The sequence below is a fragment of the Procambarus clarkii genome, chromosome 23 (assembly GCF_040958095.1).
Source record: "Procambarus clarkii isolate CNS0578487 chromosome 23, FALCON_Pclarkii_2.0, whole genome shotgun sequence".
Classification (NCBI taxonomy): Eukaryota; Metazoa; Arthropoda; class Malacostraca; order Decapoda; family Cambaridae; genus Procambarus; species Procambarus clarkii.
In genome coordinates, this window is record NC_091172.1 from 14,339,700 (window position 1) to 14,367,199 (window position 27,500).

General features: G+C 45.6%; 1 long non-coding RNA gene and 1 pseudogene across 1 annotated transcript in view; one reads left to right on the forward strand and one right to left on the reverse strand.

Moving 5' to 3' along the window:
• LOC138367865 (uncharacterized) overlaps positions 1–27,500 on the reverse strand; it is a 150,933-nt gene that overhangs the window by 27,077 nt on the left and 96,356 nt on the right. The window lies entirely within an intron of this gene.
• LOC123764166 (5S ribosomal RNA) lies at positions 14,125–14,243 on the forward strand (annotated as a pseudogene).

Here is a 27,500-nt window from a genome sequence, read left to right on the forward strand (position 1 = left end):
CCCCAATACCGTGAGCTATAATTGTTAATTATTAAACAATAATTGTTCGCATAATGAGAGGCGTCTCTAATATCATACCTCAGAGTATAAATACCTTTGAAGCACGTGTTGGGAACGGGGCATTACTACCCTCTAGTCGTCAGGGCTGCTCACCTCAACCACTGCCTGAGGGTGTGGTCGGGGCTGAGTTTACTTGTGCTTGGGTTCCAGAGTTTCTATGACCGCACATCCCGGCGAGTGTCTTACGCATTTGTTTTACGATGACTTGGTCGGTAAGGTAGTGGTGGTTGATGGTGGTGTTGGCAGCGACCTAGAGGCCCCGTATCATAGCTGATCAGGAACGTCCGGATCAGAAATTCAGGAAATTTCTGAAATTTCCATTTCTACAGCTATGTCTTAGCTAAGGCGCAGTACCACAAGGTATGTTGTAGCCAAGACTGTCTATATCAAGACATGTTCCAGCATGTGAGGAAGACTGTGAGGTAGGGCTTAACCCTCCCCATATCGGGTGAGGTACCACGCGTGCTGTTTCTGTGACAATGCAACCATTTATGATGGCCAAGGTCGAATTCAACGTATCGTTGATCAAAGCAACTGTATATACTTGCTGGTGGCTTCACTGTCCACACCTCACAAACCGGCCCCTTGCGTCGTCATGCCATCCACTCATCAACCACGCAGTAAAAAAGGTTCTTGCCAGGCTTCCTTCAGTCAGCTCGTGGTCACACCTGGTAACCCGGAGCTGGTATGGCCCTTGTCGGAAAGTTTACCTGCAGGTTATCTCTACTTGCCTCTTACTCTTCCCACCTTACCCTGGCAACACAACTTCACAGAGATAATTGTCTAACACATCTGCAACACCAGGTCTAATTCCAACCTAACGAAAAACAGTTTGTATTTGCGCTTGAATTGTTAAAGTTTGTTATTTTATTTGCATCTGTGGCATGTTTCTATTTGTGGCATTGTTTGTATTTGCCCTGGTCATGTATATTTAACAGTACCTCTGTTGTATATTATGGGTGGGTTGGGGGGGGGGGGTGTGGTTGGTAGGTTGGTGGTGTTGGCGTGTGGTGGGTGGGTTCTTAAAGGAGCACAAAATCATTAAGTTAATAAATCAAGTAAATATATCTTTAATTGACAACCCAAACAAAAACTATATTGCCATGCCGTCTATTAAACTCAGAAACATCCCCTCCCCCTCCCCCCCCCCCCCCCCCCCAGAGTGAGAAGCTGTATTCTGTATCTCAAGCTGTGGCACCCATCTTTGTGTCTGACAGGTACAGTAGAGTCGACTTATTCACGCAAACTAGTATCTCTGTGAATGTACCTTCTACTGAGAACACAACACAGTTCAAAGTTACTCGAGTCTTCCACCTGGTTTGAGGAAAGTGAGGGTATCTTGTGGTGATACCGAGGATCAACGTCCCCGCGGCCCTGTCTCATACTAGGCCTCCTGGCTGGACGTCTGATCAACCAGGATGTTGAACGCGGCTGCTCGTATGACTCACAGCTTACTTGATCTGGTATCATTTGAAGGTGTTTATCGAGTTCTCTCTTGAACACTGAGAGGCCGGCCAGTTATGCCCCTTATATGTAGCGGGAGTGTTGACAAATCTCGGCCCTTTGATGTACCTGGTTGATGGGGTTCTGGGAGTTCTTCTACTCCCCAAGCCCGGCCCGAGGCCAGGCTTGACTTGTGAGAGTTTGGTCCACCAGGCTGTTGCTTGGAGCGGCCCGCAGGCCCACAACTGTTTGCAGTGTGAGGATGGGTTAGTTAAATAGCTCCTGTGATAAGCATGGTTAACAAATAGGCAGAAGCGTGATGAGTTAGACTGGTCCCCGCTCCAAGCAAGGCTTCTGGATGTATTACTCACAAGACAGCTAGGGCCGGGCTTGAGGCGTAGAGCCTCAGGCGCATGTATAAGGTGCCTACATCAAGCTACCAGTTGCAAGCACCATACAACTTAGCCACCTTACCTGGGGTTTACCTTGTGTTGCTTCCAGGGGATCACCTCACAGTTACTCGCATCACATTCACGACAAACATCTACCACTTACGGGCTACTCATGCCCGTGCCACCTCTTGAATGGCTTAATCTTCACCAAGCAATCAATCGGGGATCAACGTCCCCGTGGCCCAGTCTCTGATCAGGCCTTATGGTTGGTGGTCTGGTTAATCAGGCTGTTAGACGACACCGCTCGCAGTCTTCTTATTATTATTAACATCTTTATTGACAAAATTAATTACAATTTTGCCTTATCTGAGGATTTCAATTAAGTCTTATTAAAGTGAGGATAATGCTGGTATTGACTGTCACGCAGGACAGAGGGTCATATACAAGACAATAGGTCTAAACTGTAGGCTGAAGTACATATATATCATGGTTACAATCAATGTTTTAATGTATGAATATGTAAAAACAACTTTCTATTGTGCACTGCCACACAAGGGCAGGGATGGGTTCATAAGTGATGCAGCTTAGAAGTAATATAAGTAAAATTGTTCTTCATTCTTTAAAACGGACAAGCAAATTTTGTATAAATTGTTAGGATGTCGTCCAGAACACCTGAGTCACTGAAATAGTTACACAGTTGGTGGTACAAGAGACCAGGAGGTCTAAAGTCCTTTACGGCTTCACATTCAACAATAAAGTGTTCTAGTGAATGCATTAAAGGTTCATCACAGAGTTTACAATCTGAATATTCTGGCAGTGGCTCAGCCTCACTAACCTGCCAGATGTGCCTATAGCCAAGGAGAATTCGCGCAATGACTCGCAGTCTGACGTATGAATCACAGCCTGGTTGATAAGGTATCCTTTGGAGGTGTTTACTAACTTCTTTTGAACACCGTGAGAGGTCGGACACAGTTACGCCCTTATATTTTGTTGAAGTCTTTGGCTACTGATGTTGATCGAGTTCACTCTCAGCTTACCTATTGCAGAGTTTGCACCACAGCTTTTCAATAAGGCTGTTTTGTACATCCTGCCATCAGTCCAGATATCTTATCAGAGACGGGCGTGAGGACAGTGATACCTACAACCAACACCATGTAGCTAGAGCTAGCAGTCTGTAAACAATCTGAGGATATGCGCAAATTTCTAAACTAATTGTTAATAAAGTCTCCAGCGAGTGACCTTGGAAGTCTGGTTGCAGCCCCAAATGGAAGTAATAGAAAAACATACCTCACGTAATGAGCCGGGAGAGTCCAGGTCGGTTGGCTGAGTTAAGATGTTGACAACAAGGAGGTTGGCTGGGTTAAGATGTTGACAACAAGGAGGTTGGCTGGGTTAAGATGCTGACAACAAGGAGGTTGGCTGGGTTAAGATGTTGACAACAAGGAGGTTGGCTGAGTTAAGATGTTGACAACAAGGAGGTTGGCTGGGTTAAGATGTTGACAACAAGTAGGTTGGCTGAGTTAAGATGTTGACAACAAGTAGGTTGGCTGGGTTAAGATGTTGACAACAAGGAGGTTGGCCGAGTTAAGATGTTGACAACAAGGAGGTTGGCCGAGTTAAGATGTTGGCAACAAGGAGGTTGGCTGGGTTAAGATGCTGACAAGGAGGTTGGCTGGGTTAAGATGCTGACAACAAGTAGGTTGGCTGGGTTAAGATGCTGACAAGGAGGTTGGCTGAGTTAAGATGTTGACAACAAGGAGGTTGGCTGGGTTAAGATGCTGACAAGGAGGTTGGCTGGGTTAAGATGCTGACAACAAGTAGGTTGGCTGGGTTAAGATGCTGACAAGGAGGTTGGCTGAGTTAAGATGTTGACAACAAGGAGGTTGGATGGGTTAAGATGTTGACAACAAGGAGGTTGGCTGGGTTAAGATGCTGACAACAAGGAGGTTGGCTGGGTTAAGATGCTGACAAGGAGGTTGGCTGAGTTAAGATGTTGACAACAAGGAGGTTGGCTGGGTTAAGATGCTGACAAGGAGGTTGGCTGAGTTAAGATGTTGACAACAAGGAGGTTGGCCGAGTTAAGATGTTGACAACAAGGAGGTTGGCTGGGTTAAGATGCTGACAACAAGGAGGTTGGCTGAGTTAAGATGTTGACAACAAGGAGGTTGGCTGGGTTAAGATGCTGACAAGGAGGTTGGCTGAGTTAAGATGTTGACAACAAGGAGGTTGGCCGAGTTAAGATGTTGACAACAAGGAGGTTGGCTGGGTTAAGATGTTGACAACAAGGAGGTTGGCTGGGTTAAGATGCTGACAACAAGGAGGTTGGCTGGGTTAAGATGTTGACAACAAGGAGGTTGGCTGGGTTAAGATGCTGACAACAAGGAGGTTGGCTGGGTTAAGATGTTGACAACAAGGAGGTTGGCCGAGTTAAGATGTTGACAACAAGGAGGTTGGCTGGGTTAAGATGCTGACAACAAGGAGGTTGGCTGGGTTAAGATGCTGACAAGGAGGTTGGCTGGGTTAAGATGCTGACAAGGAGGTTGGCTGGGTTAAGATGTTGACAACAAGGAGGTTGGCTGGGTTAAGATGTTGACAACAAGGAGGTTGGCTGGGTTAAGATGCTGACAACAAGGAGGTTGGCTGGGTTAAGATGTTGACAACAAGGAGGTTGGCTGGGTTAAGATGTTGACAACAAGGAGGTTGGCTGGGTTAAGATGTTGACAACAAGGAGGTTGGCTGGGTTAAGATGTTGACAACAAGGAGGTTGGCTGGGTTAATATGTTGACAACAAGGAGGTTGGCTGGGTTAAGATGTTGACAACAAGGAGGTTGGCTGGGTTAAGATGTTGACAACAAGGAGGTTGGCTGGGTTAAGATGTTGACAACAAGGAGGTTGGCTGGGTTAAGATGTTGACAACAAGGAGGTTGGCTGGGTTAAGATGTTGACAACAAGGAGGTTGGCTGGGTTAAGATGTTGACAACAAGGAGGCTTGCTGGGTATTGACAAGACACTCGGGATGACAATAAAGATTAAGCCGCCCAAAAGGTGGCACGGGCATGAATAGCCCCGTAAACACTTTGGATTAAATTACAATCACCATCCGCCAAAGTTATAATCATTCAAATAAAACTCCAGATGACAAACGTGTTGATACAAACGAGATCTACCGGCGTGGTGACAGTGTACACACACTAGTGAGATAAAGATGCAGGCGAACACAACCAACCACTGATGACCTTCACACAATACCTGACACTCATGTGGCCAGTGGGATGGATGGATGGATATATATATATATATATATATATATATATATATATATATATATATATATATATATATGTGTGTATGTATGTATGTATGTGTGTGTGTGTGTATGTATGTATGTATGTGTGTGTGTGTGTGTGTGTGTGTGTGTGTGTGTGTGTGTGTGTGTGTGTGTGTGTGTGTGTGTGTGTTTGTGTGTGTGTACATACATACACACACACAGATTACGAGGTGTGACGGGCGTGTCCTAACACCTATTTTCCCCAGGTATGTGGCGACTGGCACGCCGCACGGGAAAAACTGGCTCTACCAAAACAGCGTCTCCGAAGAATGTGAGGAATGGGCGGGGCAACGGCCAAAAACGGGCGGGGCAACGGCCAAAAACGGGCGGGGCAACGGCCAAAAACGGGCGGGCAAAAATCCCCAGGAGGAGACATGAACTGGGCCCAGCCCCACAACGGGAGCGTTGATCTCCTCCTTAGTTATTACAACACTTTTAGTCTGTCTTGTGTCCTTTTACCAGAGAAGGCGCTTAATTAACAAGCCATACTGAGAGCACACAGTCACCTTCACCCCGTAAGAGAGCGAATTAAAGAGCTAGTGTAAACCGAGTAAACTAAAGAGGAAGGGAAAATAATAAGAGATGAAACTAAAGGAGAGCAGAACTTAGAGGAAGACAAAGTTGGTACGAAATGACGAAAGGAAGAATGAAATATATGGCTTGTGAGTAAAGACAGATTTTGAAATGGCATCGTTTCATAAAGTAAAATTAAGGTATACTAAACTTAAAAAAAAAACAGCCCATCCTTCTATTTTTTATTTATTATTTATTATTTAGTTATTTTTTTTACTTATGTACTAACTTATGACAAACTAAACTAATCTAACCTTCTTAGACCTATTACACAATATCATGAGGCCTAATATAGTACATGTGTACTATACTACGCCTAGGGATATTTAAGTTAGTGTTTTTAGCTTTATTCTAGAAGAATTGCTTACTAGTCAGTATACTACTATCTAAAAGCTAAGTACCTACGAATTGTGACTACTGACACCCGTCACAATGGGTACTATCTGAATAGGAGGATGGGTTGTTAAGAAAGTCTGGCTTGGGAATCATATATGTATAAACAGGTGAGGGGTGTGTAGTGTGTGCCAATAGCTTAATTGGTGACAGGGTTGGCATAAATATATATATATATATATATATATATATATATATATATATATATATATATATATATATATATATATATATATATATATATATATGCGAACAAGCCTGAATGGTCCCCAGGACATATGCAACTGAAAACTCACACCCCAGAAGTGACTCGAACCCATACTCCCAGAAGCAACGCATCTGGTATGTACAAGACGCCTTAATCCACTTGACCATCACGACCGGACATAATGAGGTGATAGCCGAGGCTATTTGAACCACCCCACCGCCGGCACTCGGATAGTTATCTTGGGCATAGCATTTTACCAAATCACCTCATTCTTTGGGGCAACACGTGAGGAACACAAATGCGAACAAGCCTGAATGGTCCCCAGGACATATGCAACTGAAAACTCACACCCCAGAAGTGACTCGAACCCATACTCCCAGAAGCAACGCATCTGGTATGTACAAGACGCCTTAATCCACTTGACCATCACGACCGGACATAATGAGGTGATAGCCGAGGCTATTTGAACCACCCCACCGCCGGCACTCGGATAGTTATCTTGGGCATAGCATTTTACCAAATCACCTCATTCTTTGGGGCAACACGTGAGGAACACAAATGCGAACAAGCCTGAATGGTCCCCAGGACATATGCAACTGAAAACTCACACCCCAGAAGTGACTCGAACCCATACTCCCAGAAGCAACGCATCTGGTATGTACAAGACGCCTTAATCCACTTGACCATCACGACCGGACATAATGAGGTGATAGCCGAGGCTATTTGAACCACCCCACCGCCGGCACTCGGATAGTTATCTTGGGCATAGCATTTTACCAAATCACCTCATTCTTTGGGGCAACACGTGAGGAACACAAATGCGAACAAGCCTGAATGGTCCCCAGGACATATGCAACTGAAAACTCACACCCCAGAAGTGACTCGAACCCATACTCCCAGAAGCAACGCATCTGGTATGTACAAGACGCCTTAATCCACTTGACCATCACGACCGGACATAATGAGGTGATAGCCGAGGCTATTTGAACCACCCCACCGCCGGCACTCGGATAGTTATCTTGGGCATAGCATTTTACCAAATCACCTCATTCTTTGGGGCAACACGTGAGGAACACAAATGCGAACAAGCCTGAATGGTCCCCAGGACATATGCAACTGAAAACTCACACCCCAGAAGTGACTCGAACCCATACTCCCAGAAGCAACGCATCTGGTATGTACAAGACGCCTTAATCCACTTGACCATCACGACCGGACATAATGAGGTGATAGCCGAGGCTATTTGAACCACCCCACCGCCGGCACTCGGATAGTTATCTTGGGCATAGCATTTTACCAAATCACCTCATTCTTTGGGGCAACACGTGAGGAACACAAATGCGAACAAGCCTGAATGGTCCCCAGGACATATGCAACTGAAAACTCACACCCCAGAAGTGACTCGAACCCATACTCCCAGAAGCAACGCATCTGGTATGTACAAGACGCCTTAATCCACTTGACCATCACGACCGGACATAATGAGGTGATAGCCGAGGCTATTTGAACCACCCCACCGCCGGCACTCGGATAGTTATCTTGGGCATAGCATTTTACCAAATCACCTCATTCTTTGGGGCAACACGTGAGGAACACAAATGCGAACAAGCCTGAATGGTCCCCAGGACATATGCAACTGAAAACTCACACCCCAGAAGTGACTCGAACCCATACTCCCAGAAGCAACGCATCTGGTATGTACAAGACGCCTTAATCCACTTGACCATCACGACCGGACATAATGAGGTGATAGCCGAGGCTATTTGAACCACCCCACCGCCGGCACTCGGATAGTTATCTTGGGCATAGCATTTTACCAAATCACCTCATTCTTTGGGGCAACACGTGAGGAACACAAATGCGAACAAGCCTGAATGGTCCCCAGGACATATGCAACTGAAAACTCACACCCCAGAAGTGACTCGAACCCATACTCCCAGAAGCAACGCATCTGGTATGTACAAGACGCCTTAATCCACTTGACCATCACGACCGGACATAATGAGGTGATAGCCGAGGCTATTTGAACCACCCCACCGCCGGCACTCGGATAGTTATCTTGGGCATAGCATTTTACCAAATCACCTCATTCTTTGGGGCAACACGTGAGGAACACAAATGCGAACAAGCCTGAATGGTCCCCAGGACATATGCAACTGAAAACTCACACCCCAGAAGTGACTCGAACCCATACTCCCAGAAGCAACGCATCTGGTATGTACAAGACGCCTTAATCCACTTGACCATCACGACCGGACATAATGAGGTGATAGCCGAGGCTATTTGAACCACCCCACCGCCGGCACTCGGATAGTTATCTTGGGCATAGCATTTTACCAAATCACCTCATTCTTTGGGGCAACACGTGAGGAACACAAATGTTCGAGTCACTTCTGGGGTGTGAGTTTTCAGTTGCATATGTCCTGGGGACCATTCAGGCTTGTTCGCATTTGTGTTCCTCACGTGTTGCCCCAAAGAATGAGGTGATTTGGTAAAATGCTATGCCCAAGATAACTATCCGAGTGCCGGCGGTGGGGTGGTTCAAATAGCCTCGGCTATCACCTCATTATGTCCGGTCGTGATGGTCAAGTGGATTAAGGCGTCTTGTACATACCAGATGCGTTGCTTCTGGGAGTATGGGTTCGAGTCACTTCTGGGGTGTGAGTTTTCAGTTGCATATGTCCTGGGGACCATTCAGGCTTGTTCGCATTTGTGTTCCTCACGTGTTGCCCCAAAGAATGAGGTGATTTGGTAAAATGCTATGCCCAAGATAACTATCCGAGTGCCGGCGGTGGGGTGGTTCAAATAGCCTCGGCTATCACCTCATTATGTCCGGTCGTGATGGTCAAGTGGATTAAGGCGTCTTGTACATACCAGATGCGTTGCTTCTGGGAGTATGGGTTCGAGTCACTTCTGGGGTGTGAGTTTTCAGTTGCATATGTCCTGGGGACCATTCAGGCTTGTTCGCATTTGTGTTCCTCACGTGTTGCCCCAAAGAATGAGGTGATTTGGTAAAATGCTATGCCCAAGATAACTATCCGAGTGCCGGCGGTGGGGTGGTTCAAATAGCCTCGGCTATCACCTCATTATGTCCGGTCGTGATGGTCAAGTGGATTAAGGCGTCTTGTACATACCAGATGCGTTGCTTCTGGGAGTATGGGTTCGAGTCACTTCTGGGGTGTGAGTTTTCAGTTGCATATGTCCTGGGGACCATTCAGGCTTGTTCGCATTTGTGTTCCTCACGTGTTGCCCCAAAGAATGAGGTGATTTGGTAAAATGCTATGCCCAAGATAACTATCCGAGTGCCGGCGGTGGGGTGGTTCAAATAGCCTCGGCTATCACCTCATTATGTCCGGTCGTGATGGTCAAGTGGATTAAGGCGTCTTGTACATACCAGATGCGTTGCTTCTGGGAGTATGGGTTCGAGTCACTTCTGGGGTGTGAGTTTTCAGTTGCATATGTCCTGGGGACCATTCAGGCTTGTTCGCATTTGTGTTCCTCACGTGTTGCCCCAAAGAATGAGGTGATTTGGTAAAATGCTATGCCCAAGATAACTATCCGAGTGCCGGCGGTGGGGTGGTTCAAATAGCCTCGGCTATCACCTCATTATGTCCGGTCGTGATGGTCAAGTGGATTAAGGCGTCTTGTACATACCAGATGCGTTGCTTCTGGGAGTATGGGTTCGAGTCACTTCTGGGGTGTGAGTTTTCAGTTGCATATGTCCTGGGGACCATTCAGGCTTGTTCGCATTTGTGTTCCTCACGTGTTGCCCCAAAGAATGAGGTGATTTGGTAAAATGCTATGCCCAAGATAACTATCCGAGTGCCGGCGGTGGGGTGGTTCAAATAGCCTCGGCTATCACCTCATTATGTCCGGTCGTGATGGTCAAGTGGATTAAGGCGTCTTGTACATACCAGATGCGTTGCTTCTGGGAGTATGGGTTCGAGTCACTTCTGGGGTGTGAGTTTTCAGTTGCATATGTCCTGGGGACCATTCAGGCTTGTTCGCATTTGTGTTCCTCACGTGTTGCCCCAAAGAATGAGGTGATTTGGTAAAATGCTATGCCCAAGATAACTATCCGAGTGCCGGCGGTGGGGTGGTTCAAATAGCCTCGGCTATCACCTCATTATGTCCGGTCGTGATGGTCAAGTGGATTAAGGCGTCTTGTACATACCAGATGCGTTGCTTCTGGGAGTATGGGTTCGAGTCACTTCTGGGGTGTGAGTTTTCAGTTGCATATGTCCTGGGGACCATTCAGGCTTGTTCGCATTTGTGTTCCTCACGTGTTGCCCCAAAGAATGAGGTGATTTGGTAAAATGCTATGCCCAAGATAACTATCCGAGTGCCGGCGGTGGGGTGGTTCAAATAGCCTCGGCTATCACCTCATTATGTCCGGTCGTGATGGTCAAGTGGATTAAGGCGTCTTGTACATACCAGATGCGTTGTTTCTGGGAGTATGGGTTCGAGTCACTTCTGGGGTGTGAGTTTTCAGTTGCATATGTCCTGGGGACCATTCAGGCTTGTTCGCATTTGTGTTCCTCACGTGTTGCCCCAAAGAATGAGGTGATTTGGTAAAATGCTATGCCCAAGATAACTATCCGAGTGCCGGCGGTGGGGTGGTTCAAATAGCCTCGGCTATCACCTCATTATGTCCGGTCGTGATGGTCAAGTGGATTAAGGCGTCTTGTACATACCAGATGCGTTGCTTCTGGGAGTATGGGTTCGAGTCACTTCTGGGGTGTGAGTTTTCAGTTGCATATGTCCTGGGGACCATTCAGGCTTGTTCGCATTTGTGTTCCTCACGTGTTGCCCCAAAGAATGAGGTGATTTGGTAAAATGCTATGCCCAAGATAACTATCCGAGTGCCGGCGGTGGGGTGGTTCAAATAGCCTCGGCTATCACCTCATTATGTCCGGTCGTGATGGTCAAGTGGATTAAGGCGTCTTGTACATACCAGATGCGTTGCTTCTGGGAGTATGGGTTCGAGTCACTTCTGGGGTGTGAGTTTTCAGTTGCATATGTCCTGGGGACCATTCAGGCTTGTTCGCATTTGTGTTCCTCACGTGTTGCCCCAAAGAATGAGGTGATTTGGTAAAATGCTATGCCCAAGATAACTATCCGAGTGCCGGCGGTGGGGTGGTTCAAATAGCCTCGGCTATCACCTCATTATGTCCGGTCGTGATGGTCAAGTGGATTAAGGCGTCTTGTACATACCAGATGCGTTGCTTCTGGGAGTATGGGTTCGAGTCACTTCTGGGGTGTGAGTTTTCAGTTGCATATGTCCTGGGGACCATTCAGGCTTGTTCGCATTTGTGTTCCTCACGTGTTGCCCCAAAGAATGAGGTGATTTGGTAAAATGCTATGCCCAAGATAACTATCCGAGTGCCGGCGGTGGGGTGGTTCAAATAGCCTCGGCTATCACCTCATTATGTCCGGTCGTGATGGTCAAGTGGATTAAGGCGTCTTGTACATACCAGATGCGTTGCTTCTGGGAGTATGGGTTCGAGTCACTTCTGGGGTGTGAGTTTTCAGTTGCATATGTCCTGGGGACCATTCTGGCTTGTTCGCATTTGTGTTCCTCACGTGTTGCCCCAAAGAATGAGGTGATTTGGTAAAATGCTATGCCCAAGATAACTATCCGAGTGCCGGCGGTGGGGTGGTTCAAATAGCCTCGGCTATCACCTCATTATGTCCGGTCGTGATGGTCAAGTGGATTAAGGCGTCTTGTACATACCAGATGCGTTGCTTCTGGGAGTATGGGTTCGAGTCACTTCTGGGGTGTGAGTTTTCAGTTGCATATGTCCTGGGGACCATTCAGGCTTGTTCGCATTTGTGTTCCTCACGTGTTGCCCCAAAGAATGAGGTGATTTGGTAAAATGCTATGCCCAAGATAACTATCCGAGTGCCGGCGGTGGGGTGGTTCAAATAGCCTCGGCTATCACCTCATTATGTCCGGTCGTGATGGTCAAGTGGATTAAGGCGTCTTGTACATACCAGATGCGTTGCTTCTGGGAGTATGGGTTCGAGTCACTTCTGGGGTGTGAGTTTTCAGTTGCATATGTCCTGGGGACCATTCAGGCTTGTTCGCATTTGTGTTCCTCACGTGTTGCCCCAAAGAATGAGGTGATTTGGTAAAATGCTATGCCCAAGATAACTATCCGAGTGCCGGCGGTGGGGTGGTTCAAATAGCCTCGGCTATCACCTCATTATGTCCGGTCGTGATGGTCAAGTGGATTAAGGCGTCTTGTACATACCAGATGCGTTGCTTCTGGGAGTATGGGTTCGAGTCACTTCTGGGGTGTGAGTTTTCAGTTGCATATGTCCTGGGGACCATTCAGGCTTGTTCGCATTTGTGTTCCTCACGTGTTGCCCCAAAGAATGAGGTGATTTGGTAAAATGCTATGCCCAAGATAACTATCCGAGTGCCGGCGGTGGGGTGGTTCAAATAGCCTCGGCTATCACCTCATTATGTCCGGTCGTGATGGTCAAGTGGATTAAGGCGTCTTGTACATACCAGATGCGTTGCTTCTGGGAGTATGGGTTCGAGTCACTTCTGGGGTGTGAGTTTTCAGTTGCATATGTCCTGGGGACCATTCAGGCTTGTTCGCATTTGTGTTCCTCACGTGTTGCCCCAAAGAATGAGGTGATTTGGTAAAATGCTATGCCCAAGATAACTATCCGAGTGCCGGCGGTGGGGTGGTTCAAATAGCCTCGGCTATCACCTCATTATGTCCGGTCGTGATGGTCAAGTGGATTAAGGCGTCTTGTACATACCAGATGCGTTACTTCTGGGAGTATGGGTTCGAGTCACTTCTGGGGTGTGAGTTTTCAGTTATATATATATATATATATATATATATATATATATATATATATATATATATGTATATATATATATATATATATATATATATATATATATATATATATATGTATATATATATGTATATATATATATATATATATATATATATATATATATATATATATATATATATATATATATATGTATATATATATGTATATATATATATATATATATATATATATATATATATATATATATATATATATATATATATATATATATATATATATATATATATATATTCTTAAAACCCCAAACTATCCGGGTTGGATTTTTATATTTTAATCAATAGATATAAAAATGCAAATTTAAATCTAAATAGAAATAACTAAGTTGGTTCATATTAATGAAGATAAAAGTTTAATAAACTCAACAGGGTTTTTTTTTTAATTAAAATATCCAGTGGTGGTGGGGAGGTATCCCGCCAGCCGTGCTTGGTGGGCGTGGGTGGGCTGGCTAGTGCGGGCTGACAGTGGAGCGTGGGCGGTGTAAGAGAATGTGGTGGGTGGAAGTATTGATCAGTGGGAGTCGCCCCAGGAGGCAAGCCTGGCCGCCGCCCACCACCACAATCCCCCCCCCCCCCAACAACCCACTTACCAGCTCTGCCATAACCCCCCCCCCCATCCCCAGCTATCACATCATTACCACAAACTACTCTATAACTGCCAATACCAACCCACGGTACCACCAACCAATAACATTATCCACCAATTCCCTACCAACATTATTAATTACCACAACTACTAGCCAGCAACGCTAACCACCATTTTAATTATGATAATTCTACTCACCACCTCCACAACCCAAAACTACAACCATCATGCACCAAAACAACCTCCCCCAACTACCACACAACAAACACTACAGCCATACCACGTTGGTAACACCGCTTCTCGTCCGATCAGCAAAGTTAAGCAACATTAAGTTTGGTTACTACTTGGATGGGTGACCGTCTGGGAACGCCAAATGATGTTGGCATGATAAATGTCGGGGTAGAAATAGCCTAAGCTACTCCATCCTTTTGAGATGTATTTGATTGTATCAATAAACGTAGTACTATGAACTAGAGCTACGACCGGGAACACGGTACACCCACGGACACGGGAGAACGTGACGGCGGGAAGTACGTAGCCAAACAATAACAAATCATAACAAAACAATCGTATTGCTTTATCTGAACCTGGTTGATACCTGGTTGATACCTGGTTGATACCTGGTTGATGGGGTTCTGGGAGTTTTTCTACTCCCCAAGCCCGGCCCGAGGCCAGGCTTGACTTGTGAGAGTTTGGTCCACCAGGCTGTTGCTTGGAGCGGCCCGCAGGCCCACATACCCACCACAGCCCGGTTGGTCCGGCACTCCTTGGAGGAATAAATCTAGTTTCCTCTTGAAGATGTCCACGGTTGAGACAGGACAAGATTATTTTTTTTACTACAGCCCATTCTCCTAAATGGATAGTACTAATAGCAACTATTTGATCAAACGTAAAAAATGGACTGGAGAGAGAGGGGGGGAGAGAAAGAGGGGGAGGAGAGAAAGAGGGGGGAGAGAGAGGAGGGGGGAGAGAGAGAGGGCAGGGGGAGAGAGATAGGGCAGGGGGGGAGAGAGGGCAGGGGGGGAGAGAGGGCAGGGGGGGAGAGAGGGCAGGGGGGGAGAGAGGGCAGGGGGGGAGAGAGAGGAGGGGGGGAGAGAGAGAGGAGGGGGGGAGAAAGAGAGAGGAGGGGGGGGAGAAAGAGAGAGGAGGGGGGGGAGAAAGAGAGAGGAGGGGGGGGAGAAAGAGAGAGGAGGGGGGGGAGAAAGAGAGATGAGGGGGGGAGAAAGAGAGAGGAGGGGGGAGAGAGAGGAGGGGGGGAGAGAGAGGAGGGGGGGAGAGAGAGGAGGGGGGGAGAGAGAGGAGGGGGGGAGAGAGAGAGGAGGGGGGGGAGAGAGAGAGAGGAGGGGGGGGGAGAGAGGAGGGGGGGGAGAGAGAGAGAGGAGGGGGGGGGGAGAGAGAGGAGGGGAGGGGGAGAGAGAGTGGAGGGGGGTTTAACTATACGCGCAGGGGGTGGGGGAAGAATAAGTTAGTAGTTAATAACAGTTTACTGATTGACAGTTGAGAGGCGGGCCGAAAGAGCAGGGCTCAACCCCCGCAAGCACAACTATGTGAATACACACACACACACACACACACACACACACACACACACACACACACACACACACACTAGGAACTGATGTTGTCGAAGCTGACTCCATAGTTTCAAATGTAGATATGATGAAGCTCGGGAATCTCTACACCAGTAGATTGACAGTTGAGAGGCGGGACCAAAGAGCCAAAGCTCAAACCACTCAAGCACAACTAGGTAAGTATAAATAGGTGCGCGCGCGCACACACACACACAGAGTTTTTACATTCTTGTAGAGACACTTGCAAGCATAGCGTTTTGGGCAGGTCCTCTATCTTATGTTTTCCCTGGAATACGACCTGACATTGTTTAACAACCAGGTACCCATTCACTGCTGGGTGAACAGAAGCGTACAGTTAAGGACTGTCGCCTAGTCAATCCTCCCCGGCCACGATACGAACCCAGGCCAAATCGCTGGCGAAGCGCGGGGACTACCAAAGAGTACTGTAATTATAAGAGGATGGGTTAAGAATTTCAAATACCATGACCCTACAATTTGTAATCCACAACAAACAGCAGTTAATTAAGATATATAAAGTCTGTCGACATTTAACTTTATACTGAGAGCTCTATATAATAAGCATTGACTAATTATAAGGAATAAAGGAGGAACGTAAGATAAGAAAGAGGCACAAATGGGAACGAACAATTTCACAAGAGGAGAAGTTTGGCTCTCAGCGGTAAATATCCAGCCACTACTGGAGGTTGCAGAGACCCAGCTGAGCTTTAACAGAGCAGCAGTGATTAGACTGGTTCCCCCCAGGGCCAACTGGCAGTTGGAGGAAGCTCTCCACACCACCTTCACCTTCACTTTTAATCTAGCTTCATCTACTAGTCCCCCCCCCCCTCCCCCCCACAGCCTTCCCACGCCTGATACCCTTCAGCCCGTTTTCTCTATTTGATACCGTAAAAAGTACAACTTTTTCTCTAACTAGAAGGGTACGAACCCAAGCAACCCGCCTAATCTATTGAGGCTGACCCATAGAAAAATATCAATAATAACCAAATCAGTCTTCGACTCGAGTCCATTCCATCCAGCGGTCGACCCCACAGACGCATTCATAAATTTTTACATGCTGTTCTGCATAAACAGGAGGTTTCGCGGCTGGATTAGCGAGCTTGGGTCTTTGTATGCTAGGACGGGTTGAATGCTTCGTTCACATCGTCTGCTCGAATTGCCAGCCCGTCCTCCAAACAAAGACCCAAAGACCATTCCATGCACACGCCAAACCCCCTGTTCATGAATGAAAAAAGGTTTACACACTAATCTCAACTGATTTCGATCGAACACTTCCGGAACAAACGCTTCATTGACGAATTTTGTTCGAAGCACAGCGCTATAAATGCTTCACCCACGTACTACAAATACAAATAATCGACAACAGAACCTAAACACCTAACCTAACCTATGCCCATATATACACAATATGCTATTATAATAATTTACATTTGAGAAAATTCCCGTTTTGAATGAACAGCATGTAAAAATTTCCAGCTCTTGCGCTACGGAAAAAGAAAATATAAAAGCAGAAACCATGTACAAAACGCAGTCAAATCATAACACAGAACGAAAAAGCAATGTAAAGGATCTAAGTGTACTCATGTCGGAAGATCTTACCTTTAAAGAACACAATAAAGTAGCCGTCACAACTGCAAGAAAAATGACAGGTTGCATAACAAGAACTTTTCACACTAGAGATGCAATACTAATGATGATACTCTTCAAGGCGCTAGTGCTCTCTAGAGTGGAGTACTGCTGCACAATGACAGCCCCTTTCAAAGCTGAAGAAATTGCTGACCTGGAGAGCGTGCAGAGATCCTTTACTGCTAGAATCCACTCAGTAAAACATCTAAACTATTGGGACAGACTAAAATGCCCAAATCTGTATTCTCTTGAGCGCAGGCGGGAGATGCCTAATAATTTACACATGGAAAATAGTAGAGGGGCTGGTCCCAAACCTGCACACAGAAATAACATCAAATGAGACCAGGAGGCATGGCAGGATGTGCAGAATACCCCCGTTGAAGAGCAGAGGTGCAATAGGTACTCAGAGAGAACTCTATCAACATCAGAGGCCCGAAACTGTTCAACACGCTTCCACTACACATAAGGGGCATAACTGGCCGACCCCTGCTTGATACCTGCTTGACGGGGTTCTGGGAGTTGTTCTACTCCCCAAGCCCGGCCTGAGGCCAGGCCTGACTTGGTGAGAGTGTGGTCCACCAGGCTCTTGCTTGGAGCGGCCCGCAGGCCTACATCCCCTTCACAGTGTTCAAGAGAACTTGACAAGCCCCTCCAAAGGATACCTGCTCAATCAGGCTGTGACTCGTACGTCTGGCTGCAAGCAACCGCGTCCAACAGCCTGATCGACCAATTCAACAACGAGGCCTAGTCGAGGACCGGGCCGCGGGGACGCTAAGCCGCTAAACCATACGCAAGGTAATAACAAAGTAAGTAACCTTGTGCTGGTTTCCACAATCAACGTCATTGTGGTTCGGTCTCTGACCAGGCCTCCTAGTTGGTCATCTGGTCAACCAGGCTGTCGAACGCGGCTGCTCACAGCCTGACGTATGAGTCATAGCCTAGTTGATCAGATATCCTTCGGAAGTGTTTACCCAGGTCTCTCTCAGGTTCCTTTGATCCACGGAACCTTTACAAGGTAGCCACAAGGTAGGTAGGTAGTGTATGTATCGTACATCTTCATTTCAATGGGGCTATTTTGCACATCATGCCATGCCGACTGGTTTCATGTGATGCTTTTTTCTTGTGCGAATTCGGAATGTCTCTCTAATAATTCCCACGTGTAAATTATTGTATCTCAAAACTCTAGAGAACACGGACTTAGACCTTTTAAGTGTACCCAGAACTTTAATATATAATATTTGAGAGTAAACCTACTTTTCATTAATACACGCTTTGTTAAAATTGATGAATGCGTCTTAGGGGACGGCCACCGCTTTAACAAGCCTGGCTTTAGGACAGGTTGATGACATCGCACTTGCCTCTTCTACCATCCTTCCCTTCCTCGCCTTCCTTCATGCTTACTCATCCTGCAACCTTCTATTCCTCTCTTTTCCCTCGTCCTTTTTTATCATCCTCCATTTATATTGCATCACTCTTCCCTCATGTTTCATCCTCCTCCTCTCTTCCCTCCCGCCTCATCTGCGACGCCAGTTCATCTGGAAAGGGTTCTGGGGTGGTTGTTCTGTCCAGGTCCAGCCGATGCAAATTCTCAGCAGTTTAAAGATCAACTTATGAAAATAGAATGTTGCTTAGAAGACCTCACAAACCCTGCCCCGGAAATCTTGCGTGGTGATTTCAACTTTAAGCATCTAAAACGGAAAAATGTGGCAAATACTGTTAAAGCAGAGACACACAGGAAGCAGTTTGAAAGAACAGTCACACACAAATGACCTCTTGCAGATGTGTGACAAATTTGTTTTAAGCCTTTGTACAGTACAGCAAATTGTACAACCAACCAGGAAAGAAAACACGATAGACCTTATTTTTTCAAACAACGATGAACTGATCAGTAACAATGATTACAAATGCATGTTACTCAGATCACAACCCAATGGAGAGTCAGACAAGCACGGGCAGTGCACCTGTGCAACCAGCCTCAAATCCAAGGAGGAGGAGAATTCTGCAAATTCAATTTAATAACAAACTGATTATTGAGTTAGACGTTGAGCCACGAAATCCTCGCAAGATAAGGTACCTTACCTTGGAGTTGTTTCGGGGCTTAGCGTCCCCGCGGCCCGGTCGTCGACCAGGCCTCCTGGTTGTTGGACTGGTCAACCAGGCTGTTTGACGCGGCTGCTCGCAGCCTGACGTATGAATCACAGCCTGGTTGATCAGGTATCCTTTGGAGGTGCTTATCCAGTTCTCTCTTGAACACTGTGAGGGGTCGGCCAGTTATGCCCCTTATGTGTAGTGGAAGCGTGTTGAACAGTCTCGGGCCTCTGATGTTGATAGAGTTCTCTCTCAGAGTACCTATTGCACCTCTGCTTTTCAACGGGGGTATTCTGCACATCCTGCCATGCCTCCTGGTCTCATGTGATGTTATTTCTGTGTGCAGGTTTGGGACCAGACCCTCTAATATTTTCCACGTATAGATTATTATGTATATCTCCCGCCTGCGCTCAAGAGAATACAGATTTAGACTTTTTAGTCGGTCCCAATAGTTTAGATGTTTTACTGAGTGGATTCTAGCAGTAAAGGATCTCTGCACGCTCTCCAGGTCAGCAATTTCTCCAGCTTGAAAGGGGCTGTCATTGTGCAGCAGTACTCCTCTCTAGAGAGCACTAGCGTCTTGAAGAGTATCATCATCGGTACAGCATCTCTAGTGTGAAAGGTTCTTGTTATCTAACCTGTCATTTTTCTTGCAGTTGTGACGGCTACTTTATTGTGTTCTTTAAAGGTAAGGTCTTCCGACATGAGTACACCCAGGTCCTTTACATTACCTTTTTGTTCTATGTTATGATTTGACTGCATTTTGTACGTGGTTTCCGTTTTATATTTTCATTTTTTTCCGTAGCGCATGAGCTGGAACTTATTTTCGTTAAACACCATATTATTTTCTGTAGCCCATAGAAAGACCTGATTTATATCTGATTGGAGGTTTGCCATATCCTCTATGGTATCTACTCTCATGAAAATCCTAGTGTCATCTGCAAAGGATGATACCGTGCTATAGGTTGTGTTCTTGTCTATGTCCGATATGAGGATGAGAAAAAGTACTGGAGCAAGCACAGTACCCTGGGGGACTGAGCTCTTCACGGTTGATGGACCGGATTTGATTTTGTTGACAATTATACATTGGGTTCTGTTAGTCAGGAAATTGTAGATCCATCGGCCTATTTTTCCGGTAATTCCTTTTGAACGCATTTTATGTGCAATAACACCATGGTCACATTTGTCAAAGGCTTTTGCGAAATCTGTGTAAATTACATCAGCGTTTTGTCTGTCTTCCATAGCATCTAATGCCATGTCATAGTGGTCCAGCAACTGTGACAGGCAAGAGCGCCCTGTTCTGGAACCATGTTGTCCAGGGTTATGGAGATGCTGTGATTATGATGGTGGAGGTATTACGGTGTACTCACCTAGTTGTCTATATGCAATGATGATACTGACACACACACACATGTAATTAATGTACTGCAACTTTATATGTAAACTTCACCAATTATAAATGCACGACCAATTATGAATAAAGCTTTTGATTTTATTGGAATGCACTTGGAAGTTGTGGAAGCCACTAGAATCCACAACTTTAAGGGTCAGATTGGATAATTATTCGAAGATTAGAAGTCAAATTATATGGCAACAGGTACAACATGGGTGGCAGGAGAGGCATAAAAAGGTAGACATCACCTCCCCGTACTCAGTGATAGGTAAGCATACACAAACCATCTCCCTCACATCTATCTGATAACTATATCTCCCCTCCTTACCAGTCTATCTCCCTCCCACGGCATCCCTCCCTCCCCCTCCCCCTGACCACCATTGTGCAACTCAGTTCTATTGTTTTGGTGTGTGTGTTCGTCCTTAAGTTATCCTTCTGGCCCAGCTTTTCATTTCTGATTACTATTCAGATATTCCAGTCTCTCGTATTCATCTTCGACCGCTTCCCGCTCCTAGAGGTTCACACTGGCGAGGTTAAGGTCGTCACTTTCCACTGAATTTGAGTGAGCTAATATTTTTAACCAAACGACATTAAATTTTAACTGTTTATCTAACTTGTTTTCAGATTCAGCGTAGTTAATATCTAAACGCGCTGTACCACCCGATACACACACAGGCTAGAAACACTAAGATACCTTAAAGTGGTTCAGAGGATCAATCTCACCGCGGCCCGGTCTATGACTAGGCCTCGTGAGTGGTGGTCTGGTCAGTCAGGCTGCTATAGCAGCAGCTGTTTGCAGTCTGACGTTGATCAGGTATACTTTTGGAAATGTTTATCCCTTTTGAACATCAAGAAGTCGTTAGCGATCCTTATACATGTATACCTGTATTCTTACTAGGCAAACATTCAATGAATTTTAATTTAGAGGCAGGCAGACTGACCCGTGTCCTTGTTTAACTGATGCGCTCTCGCGAGCTATCGCTTTTGACAAGAACAAAGCTTGGACACCTCATCTTTAACAAAAGTATAAAGACCCCAAACTTTGGCCAAATGTGTGAATCACAATCTATGCAACCTCTGAGTAATCTATGTCACTCAGAGGTTGCATAGTGATCACTGTGTAATTCATCCTTCTACTAAAAATAAAAAGAGTTCCTTGATCATATCTTGATGCTTGATCATATCTTGATGCCTTGATCATAGCTGGCCTCAGGCCGGGCTCGCGGCGGCCTGTTTTTAGAGATTTAAACCCTGACTATTTAAGAGAGAAAACTCGGAAGACTCTAAAAGTGAAGGAAAGAATAACGGAAAAGCTTAAGCAAGCAGACACGACGAACACAACAAAGAAAACGAAATCTAAACAGGTGAAGGGCGAGGTGGGGAAGACAGCCACATTCCTCATAAACCCACCCCCTATATTTCCTACTATACCTACTTTCATATCTTCCTCTTCAATATTTTCCCACACGTCCTCTTCACATCAACTTTCTCTGACGACCTCGGTCTTCCCATGAAACACCTTTTCCCCCTCATAAACCTTACCTTATCCTGCCAAAGGTCTACCACCTTTTTTACTGGCCCACCACCACCTTTTCCTACCCCCCCCCCCCTTTCCCATCTCCCTAATCCCTACCTGCCGTTCTCCATCTTTCTATACCCCCCCCCCCCTCCCTAATCCTTCCCTAACCTTACTTGATAACTTCGAGTACTTATACTCCCGCAGCCTTCCCAGGAGATTGTCTGGTCTATGAGGATCTTTATCTTCGTAACTTGAAGGCCCAAATAGCATCACAGTCGATCCTGTCAACCCAGCAGAAACCTGCTAGGTCTCTCTTGAATCTTCCACTGTTGTTCCAGCGACATTTCTTAAAATTGTTTACCTGGAGCATACCTGGAGAGGGTTCCGGAAGTCCTACTCCCTGAGCCCGGGAGTAGAACAACAGTGATTTAATAGTATTAACATTGTGATGATAACGTTCAAATCCAGAGATTACGTGTTATGTTCACTAAATGTCAGGTCGTCAGTCATCATAATTCCCAGATCTTTTACATGGTGTTTTCCTTCAGTGAGAAGATCTGATTGCGTCTTGGACGTGAATTTCGTTTAAGGTCTTCATTTCTACCATACCTAATTTAATATCTGTTTGTAGTTTTCAGTTTCTTCTACATAAGAAATTGTCATGCTCATTTTTGTATCATCTGCAAAGTACGACACGGAGCTGTTACTTGTATTGTTGTCTGTATCTGATATGAAAATGAGAAAAAGCCCTGAGGTACAGATATTTTCACTGCGCTTCGACTTTATTTTATTTGTTTGACTTAGTCTTTGCTCTGTTGGCAAAAGATTGAAAGGTCGTGGGCCTCTGATGTTCATGTCGTGTTCTACTAATTGTGTTCGCGGCACTCAAACTTCTTAATTGCATCCTTCCTTATCCTTCTCCTTAAGCTTTTTCTAACCTTCTTTGTCCTCATCTCGCCTCTACTTCATAACAACTTTCTTCTTTTTCACTATTACCATTTTCTTCCTTCATCTAAACCTTTTTATTTCTGGTTCAACCTCGCCTCCTTCCTGCCGTCGCCCGTCCAATCCGTCCTCTCAAATCAACCGTCCAATCGGTTGATTTTTCCGTTATGATAATCAACATAAAAATGCAACCATGAAAAGTAACGGCTTACATATATTTACGTTTTCTACGCCTCGTACTTGATAGGTTTGGTGGGTTGCTTGGGTTCGTACGATCCTCATTAGGTTAGGAGGATGGATTTTTTTACGGAGTGGCAAATCAAGAGAAGGGTTGGAGTGTGAGGGTGGAGCATAGCCATGGCCCGCTCCGGTGATGGCGGGTGTTGGTGTGTGGTATAGCGAGGAGGAGGGGTCGTGAGCTGCCTGAAGCGTGCTGGTGGCACCGTCAGTGTTCCCCGTCCCTGTTAATGCCGCCTCACCTCACACCGCTTGAGTAACATATTGATTTGGCTCAAGTGCTTGTGAGCGGCTTCCCCCTCACACTCGCCACACCTTTAAACCCTCCCCCAATCCTCGACGCCACCGTGAACTCCCGCCATAAATGCGCTTACCCTTACTACCCTCCCCTCCGTCAATGTAATTGCCTTTTTAAACAACCCTTCCCCCTTCCCGTCCCCAAATTAATCCTAACACCACCTTTGAGACACATATTGATATAATTAACAAAACTAATCTTGGAAAAACTAGCCAACGTTCTCTTTAGGAAGGGGAGTTAGAAGTAATACCTCAGAGTCGAGTGATTAGTCCAAAACCTACCAATGTTTTCATGCACAAATTAATGATTGATATTCCCACAGTAGCTGACGAATGTGTTATGCTGTGTTGTTCCCTATAGTCAACCTGGGTAGCACGCTCTACTTTATTCTCTTGCTACTAAAAGCGTTGAATGCGACCTCATTATCTACATAACAAAATACACAACTCTTAACCCTCCCAATTGAACAAAGTCCCTTTATCTTTTAACATCAGTAATTAAAACACTGAAATTTATGAGGAGCACAAATACCTTGGAGCAGGTGTCAGGAGTGACCAAAACTACTTGCATCATCACAGGTTAAGACACTCAACTCCCTCCAATCACTTGCTGGTAAAAATATGGGCATCATTGTTAAATGTGTTACACTATTTTATATGATGTTAATTAAGTTGACTACCATGCTAGGTACTTACTTGCCTTGTGGTTATACCTGGTTGATGGGGTTCTGGGAGTTGTCCTACTTCCCAAGCCCGACCCGAGGCCAGGCTTGACGTGAGAGTTTGGTCCACCAGGCTGTTGCTTGTTATCTTGAGTTGGTTACAGGGATCAACGTCCCCGCGGTCCGGTGACTTCCTGACCAGGCTTCCTGGGTGATAGTCTACCAGGCTTCCTGGGTGATAGTCTACCAGGCTTCCTGGGTGATAGTCTACCAGGCTTCCTGGGTGATAGTCTACCAGGCTTCCTGGGTGATAGTCTACCAGGCTTCCTGGGTGATAGTCTACCAGGCTTCCTGGGTGATAGTCTACCAGGCTTCCTGGGTGATAGTCTACCAGGCTTCCTGGGTGATAGTCTACCAGGCTTCCTGGGTGATAGTCTACCAGGCTTCCTCGTTGACAGTCTACCAGGCTATTCAACGAGGTTGCTCACAGCATGATGTATGGGTGGGTATGGGGGCCTGCGGGCCGCTCCAAGCAACAGCCTGGTGGACCAAACTCTCACAAGTCAAGCCTGGCCTCAGGCCGCGCTTGGGGAGAACAACAACTCCCAGAACCCCATCAACCAGGTATCAACCAGGTCTGAGGCACAGCCTGGTTGATCAGGTATCCTTTGAAGGTGTTTATCAGGTACCATTTGAACACTGCGAAAGGCCGGCCAGTTATGCCCCTTATGTATAGAGGGAGTGTTGAAAAGTCTTGAGCCCTTTACGTTAATAGAGTTCCCTGCCTTGCCTTCCTGTCTCGTGTGGTGTTGTGTGTGTGTGTGTGTGTGTATAGCACCAGTGTCTTAAAGACAATCTCACTGGTACGGCATCTTTTTGAAAGGTTCTTACCATCCAACTTTCTTTTTCTTGTGATTGTGACAGCTGCTTTATTGTGTTCTTCAACAGTAAGGTTTTTCAGACATATTAGTCCTAAATGTTTTACATTGCATTTTCTTTCAGTGTGTGAGAGGTTTAACTGTCTTGTGTGCGTTTTGTTTTTATATTTTCGTTTCTTTCCATAGCGCAGTAGTTGGAACTTATCCTCACCGAACACCAAGTTATTTCCTATGGCGTATTTGAAAGACTTAATTAACATCATATTGGAGTTTTGCTGTGTCTTCTATGTTGTCTACTCTCATAAAAATCCTAGTGCGGTCTGGAAAAGATGATAAGGTACTATAATTTTGTTGCTTTGTTTATGTCCGATATGAGGATAAAAAAAAGTACCTGAGCAAGCACAGTACCGTGCGGGTACTGAGCCTTTCACGGTGGATGATCCGCATTTTACTTCGTAGACTATTATACTCTGGATTCTGTTAGTTAGGAAATTTAACATCCATCTGTCTATTTTGCCAGTGAAGCATTTTTAGTACATTTTGTGTGCAATAACACCATGGTCACATTTATCTCCAGGGTTATGTAGACATTCCATGTGTTTTGTGATCTTAGCACTCTTTCAAACATTGTGTGATACTATTGGTCTATAATGTTGTGCCTCTGCTATATTCCCACCATCACGGAGTGAAGCCTATCTACGCTGTTTTAAGCATGTCAGGAAAAACACCAGTATTTAGTCTCAAAAAAAATTTCAAGAACTTGCGATAGTTTTTTTTTTTTTTTTTTTTTTTTTTTTTTTTTTTACAATTCTTGCCGAATGTGGAATTCCAAGAATGAGGGTCTGGTGCAGAGTGCATAGGTATACTGTCTGTGGCTTCTTCAAAGTATAGTGGGGTTAGGGTGACGTCTGACATACCTGGTTGATACCTGGTTGATAGGGTTCTGGGAGTTGTTCTACTCCCCAAGCCCGGCCCGAGGCCAGGCTGGACTTGTGAGAGTTTGATCCACCAGGCTGTTGCTTGGAGCGGCCCGCAGGCCCACATACCCACCACAGCCCGGTTGGTCCGGCACTCCTTGGAGGAATAAATCTAGTTTCCTCTTGAAAATGTCCACGGTTGTTCCGGCAATATTTCTTATACTCGCTGGGAGGACGTTGAACAACCGCGGACCTCTGATGTTTATACAGTGTTCTCTGATTGTGCCTATGGCACCTCTGCTCTTCACTGGTTCCATTCTACATTTTCTTCCATGTCGTTCACTCCAGTACGTTGTTATTTTACTGTGTAGATTTGGTACTTGGCCCTCCAGTATCTTCCAGGTGTATATTATTTGATATCTCTCTCGTCTTCTTTCTAGTGAGTACATTTGGAGAGCTTTGAGACGATCCCAATAATTTAGGTGCTTTATTGCGTCTATGCGAGCCGTATATGTTCTCTGTATTCCCTCTATTTCAGCAATCTCTCCTGCTCTGAAGGGGGAAGCGAGTACTGAGCAGTACTCAAGACGGGATAACACAAGTGACTTGAAGAGTACAACCATTGTGATAGGATCCCTGGATTTGAAAGTTCTCGTAATCCATCTTATCATTTTTCTGGCTGTCGCAATATTTGCTTGGTTATGCTCCTTAAACGTTAGGTCGTCAGACTTTATTATTCCCAAATCCTTGACATGCTGTTTTTCTACTATGGGCACATTTGATTGTGTTTTGTACTCTGTATTATGTTTAAGGTCCTCATTTTTACTGTACCTGAGTACCTGGAATTTATCACTGTTAAACATCATGTTATTTTCTGATGCCCAGTCGAAAGTTGATATGCCCTTTTCATTATGCGATATCTAATTCCTTAATTAACCAGCTTAAGATGATCAACTCGGCTGTGATTCATACGTCAAGTTGCAAGCAGTAACGTCCAACAGTTTGACTGACCAGACCACCAATCAAGAGTCCTGGTCAGAGACCGGGCCGCGGGGACGTTGAGCCTCGGAACCAACGCAAGGTAACCGCAAGGTAAGGTCCTCTCCAATACCACGTGCCTCTATTTTCCTTATGAGGCGAATTTGGTTATATTCTTCACAAGCCTATGATATACTAACCCCTTCCCTCCCCCCCCCCCCATCTCTCAACAGCTACCTACACGATGGGTGTCAGGTAGACAATGAAGAAGTTCCTTTCATAAATTTTCTATCTACTCTCCTTCACTCACCACCCACTCACCCATTTTCTGCTCCTGCTGACTTCCCTTCATTTCCTCATCTCTCACAAATCAGAGACTAAGTACCTCTACCGCTCTCACCTGAAAAAAGATAATTATCTATAGTAAAATAGATCCATGAAGAAATGATATAAACCACAACATTTTTAGGATTATGAAATCTAAAGTAAATCCAATAATCAATATATACAATT